This window comes from Panicum hallii, chromosome 5, assembly GCF_002211085.1.
Source record: "Panicum hallii strain FIL2 chromosome 5, PHallii_v3.1, whole genome shotgun sequence".
Classification (NCBI taxonomy): Eukaryota; Viridiplantae; Streptophyta; class Magnoliopsida; order Poales; family Poaceae; genus Panicum; species Panicum hallii.
Window position 1 is genome coordinate 21,262,818 of NC_038046.1, and position 5,022 is coordinate 21,267,839.

Sequence of the window (5,022 nt, forward strand, 5' to 3'; positions counted from 1 at the left end):
ACTGGCTATCTCCACCAGTCACCTAAGCAAAGAGATACATGCGGGAAAAAATTCAGTGGGGACGGTCCCCAAATCTGCTCCCGTGCGGACCTATCCCGGATGACCGACGCGTGGAGATCTAAGCATCCTACGGATCCAGATGACGTGCAGTTCCTTGGCTCTTGCCACATGCTCGCATCATCTAATGCCGCAGCCCATCCGCTGGAACCCCATCGCCCACTGCCTCCGCTCCGCATGCGTCCCGCACGTCTGCCGCCACCGCTTGTGGGTTGGTACCCCCATCATCCAACATCGCTGCTGTCGCCGCACCCGCGGGCTCCCCCATCGGTTGGAACTTGTGCAGGTAGGAAGCATCGTCGAAGCGAGGTCGGTGGTGAGGGCGGACGCCTGACGGCGGCGGCCATGGTGAGCGCGGCCGTTAGCTATGCGCATTGGTCCTGCTCGTGGAGGAGAGCGTTCGTGAGACTGTATCACGGTAGAGTGGCAGACGAGGAGGGCGAGGCCGCTGCCGCGGCACGTGGTGATGACGAGCGCAGCATGGATGGGCGAGTCGCCGAGTCCTGATTATTAGACAAATCTATTATACTTGTAAAGTATATGGTGGGCCTCAGGTTGTTGCCATAGTTAGGATAACTAAAGATAGGAACCGTGTAATCTGTGATCACAGCAACAATCTGGAAGGAGCCATCACCGTTACTTGCGCTAGGACGCGATGATTTGTGATCCTTCCTAGCATGCGTCATTCCCTCTCTGTAAGCCACGTCAAGGGCTATTCCTGGCCTATATTAACATGCAGGCGGCACGAGACAAAGTGCACGCTTCAAGCCCTCTGATAATCTTTTATGGTATCAGAGTCTACACTTAGATCCAATCCAATCAAACCCCCATGTCAACATCCTATTCCACCGTCACCATCAATTCCCTGGCCGACCAAGGGGTCTCCGAGAAGCTGACGAAGACCAACTTCGCGCTATGGCGCATGCAAGTTCTCGCAGCCATGAGGGGCGCGCGCCTGGAGGGTTTCCTCACAGGTGCAGCAAAGGCCCCCACAACCATGATCAAGGAGACGAAGGATGGCAACAAAGTGGAGGTCTCCAATCCCACCTATGAAGAGTGGGTTGCTACGGATCAACAGGTCCTAGGGTATTTTATTTCAAATATCTCAAGTTCTATTCATTCTCAGCTAACCGCCTGCAAGACTGCTGCTGAAACATGGAGAGCCATCGAGGGGATGTTCTCCTCGATGACTCGAGCGCGCGCCGTCAACACCAGAATTGCACTCGCCACGATGGAGAAGGGCAACCTCTCCATGGCTGAATATGTTGGCAAGATGCGGTCTCTCGCTGATGAGATCACATCTACTGGGAAGACCATCGACAACGATGAACTGGTCTCCTACATCCTTGCCGGGCTCGACTACGACTACAACCCGATCGTTACATCCCTCACCGCCAGGATCGAACCCCTCAGCATGGGAGAGGCGTACTCCCAACTGCTCGCATTCGAGCAACGAATGGATCTGCTACAACCCGACGGGCGTTCCTCCGTCAACTCGGCCAGCAGGGGGCGCGGCACATCGCGAGGACGCGGTGGTGCAGGGCGCTCGCGCGGCGGGTCTTTTGGTCACGGCCGCGGGCGCTCCAACGGGCCACCTCATCAACAACATGGCACCCCTAATGGCTCCAACAGCAACACACGTGGGCTGGACAGCAGGCCTAGGTGTTAGGTTTGCAAAAAGAAGGGCCACGATGCTGATATTTGTTAGTACAGATTTGATGAAGAGTTTGTACCAGATAAAAAATATGCAGGTGTAACTACATCCTATGAAGTACACATCAACTGGTACATGAACTCCGCTACCACAGACAGCATTACTAGCAACCTGGAGAAACTGTCAGTTCATGACAGGTACAAGGGCCATGATAAGATCCACGCAGTGAGTGGGGCAGGTATGGAAATTAGTCGCATTGGTCATTCTATTGTTACAACCCCTAGCCGTGATCTTCATCTAAAAAATGTCCTCTATGTTCCTAAAGCCAACAAAATTCTTGTCTCTGTTCATCGCCTCACCTCTGACAATTCAGTTTTTATCGAATTTCACCCTAATTTCTTTTTGATTAAGGATCAGGCAACGAAGAAACTTCTGCTTAGAGGACGGTGTGATCATGGGCTCTATCCTCTTCCTGCTGGGCGCCAAATAAAGCAAGCCTATAGTGCTACAAAAGTTTCCTTTGATAGATGGCATCATCGTTTAGGTCATCCCGCCACTCCGATCATGGAGAAAGTCATTAGACAATTTAATCTTCCTGTTTCGTTGGATTCAAATAAACATTCGGTGTGTGATGCATGTCAGAAGGCTAAAAGTCATCAGTTGCCTTTTCCTAATTCTAGTACTGTTTCACAGCATCCTTTAGAACTTGTTTATTCTGATGTGTGGGGCCCAGCACCAAATTCTGTTGGTGGACACAAATATTATGTGAGTTTCATTGATGATTATAGTAAGTTCACTTGGATATATCTCCTTAAGTTTAAATCTGAAGTCTTTTCAAAGTTTTGAGAATTTCAATCCCTTGTTGAGCGCCTCTTTAACCGAAAAATCATCACTATGCAGACAAATTGGGGGGGGGGGCGAGTATCAGAAACTCCATCCTTTCTTTGCTCAAGTCGGCATCACACACCATATTTCCTGCCCTCACACGCATCACCAGAATGGCGCAGCTGAGCGTAAGCATCGCCACATCGTCGAGGTTGGGCTTGCTCTCCTTGCACATGCCTTTATGCCACTAAAATTCTGGGGGGATGCTTTCATCTCAGCCACATATTTAATTAACCGCATCCCCAGTAAGGTGCTCTCTTATGACATGCCTCTACATCACCTGTTTCAAAAACAGCCAGATTATTCACTTTTTCGTACTTTTGAATGTGTGTGCTGGCCCAACCTACGACCATATAATAATCACAAACTCCAGTTTCGATCAAAACACTGCACCTTCCTCGGATATAGTCCTTTTCACAAGGGTTTCAAGTGTCTTGACCCTGATTCTGGTAGAGTATATATCTCTCGTGACGTCAAATTTGATGAGCCCCTTTTTCCTTTTCAGAATCTTGGCCCTAACGCTGGCTGTCGTTTTCAGGAAGACATTAATCTCCTGCCATCCTTTTTGCTTAATCCTCTCACGACTAATACAGGGGCTAGTAACTTGACTGATCATGTGACTGGTTTTCCAAATAATCCTGCTGGCAATATCTGTGCAGTTGATGAAGAAATGCAGGAAGACATGCCAACACATGAAGGTGCACATGGCGCAGCATCTTCGGGCACCCTCCTCAAGGCCGATCCTCCCGCACCTTCAACGGATGTGTCAGGCGCATCCATGGCGTCACGCGGGTCCGGCGGATCCACGTGTGACACTCAGGTAATTAGCTGGGTCATACCCTAGAGTTTTGGTATGCTTTTATGTCCAAAGTATGGCAAAAGGTGTGTTTAATATGTGTAAGGTTATGGAAAAAGTGATATTTATGTAATTAATTTTAACTAGAGGTCCTTTTATGCAAAATGGGTGGAAATAGAGGGAAAAGTTTAAAAGTATGAGGGTTGTGTTGCAAAAGATGGAATCTGTGGTTAAATTGCAAAAAAATATGTGAAATCACCCTTGGGTATATTTGTAAAAGTAATTTTATCCATAGGACTTACATAAAATGTGAAAATTTTACTAAGTCTAAAATATCTTCAAAACTGTTGCTCAACTATAGATGAACCTTAAAGGGAAGTTGTAGAGTTTGAAAAACTATGCACTTTTGCTTTTTGGACCATCTCCATTTGAGCACTGGTTTAAAAGTTGCAAGTTCTTTACAGTGAGGACCCTGCTTTTCTCTGATATTGCAAATCAGTCCCCGGCTCAATATATACCCCCTTCTTCCTCCCTACGCCCTGCTCCTCTGCTCTGCGCCACTGCACGTCTGGTGCCCCTGCCGCCGGCGCAATGCGCCGCTCCTGGCCACCGCCTTCCACCTCCTGCTCCTCCCTCGCCCACGCGTCACTCCACCGTCCCTCCACCGCCCTAAATTCCCTCACTGGCGCCTTGCCCGAGCGCCACGCCGCCTGCAGTACCGCCAGCACCGCTCGCCGGCGCCTCTGCCGCCGCCGTGCAGCTCTGGTTCTCCCTCCCCCGTAGCGGCTCAAAGCCGAGATTCAGCTCGCCGTGACCTTTCTCTTCCATCCCAATTCCTATAAAAGGGCTGCTTGGACCGCCTCGCGCGCACCCTGTACCTCACCGCCCTCCATTAGTGCCGCCGAGCTCGGTCCACCGTGGAGCTTCCCCCTCCGCCCTCTCCCTTCCCAAACCAACAGCACCATCAGTTCCCCCATCCCCCACCACACCTCTCCAGCCCGGCCTTTCCCTCCCCGCACGCCGGAGCACCGCCGCCGCCGCTCATCCTCGGCCGCCGGCTCGGCCTCCCGCGGGCAGCCCTACTCCGGCCATCTCAAGCCCGCCTAAGACCACCGGTGGGTAGCCTAAAGTCCCCTCGTGCTCTCCCTCCCCTTCCCCCTCACCGCCGGCGACCCCCACGGCCGGAATTTGGCCGGACCCGAGCCCCCATCGCCCTCCATGGCCCCTGGACCTGATTGCAATGACTGAGTTCTTTCCAGGGGGTTACCTGTTAAAGCTAGGGACTAGTCTGTAATAGAAGTATTTGTTATTTCATGTGAGTGCATGTTCTGCCTTGCTAAATTCATAACAATTGATAGAAAATTTCAAAAATTGCAAAACTAGTTTTGTTAGAAACTAGATTTCAAACTCTATAACTTCTGTTAATGAAGTTTAGTTGAAACAAAATACTTTTACCTCTATTTTAAACCTAAAATTAAAGAGTAGTTTATACTTAACCTTGATATTTCATGCTTTGTTGCTTATAAAGTTTGGCATGAATGTTCTATAAGCTCTAGGTAACTTTGTGCAAAGTTTCAAACTCAAATTTGATTTAAACTTAACTTCTTTTAATTTGAACTTTCAAATTTGA

The 5,022-nt window shown here is 49.7% G+C and overlaps 1 non-coding gene across 1 annotated transcript; it reads left to right on the forward strand.

The window, feature by feature from the left end:
• Positions 1-1,369: 1,369 nt before the first annotated feature.
• Positions 1,370-1,508, forward strand: LOC112896069. The gene has a single exon (XR_003229358.1). It is a non-coding gene; the product is annotated as a small nucleolar RNA Z247 (small nucleolar RNA).
• Positions 1,509-5,022: the final 3,514 nt, after the last annotated feature.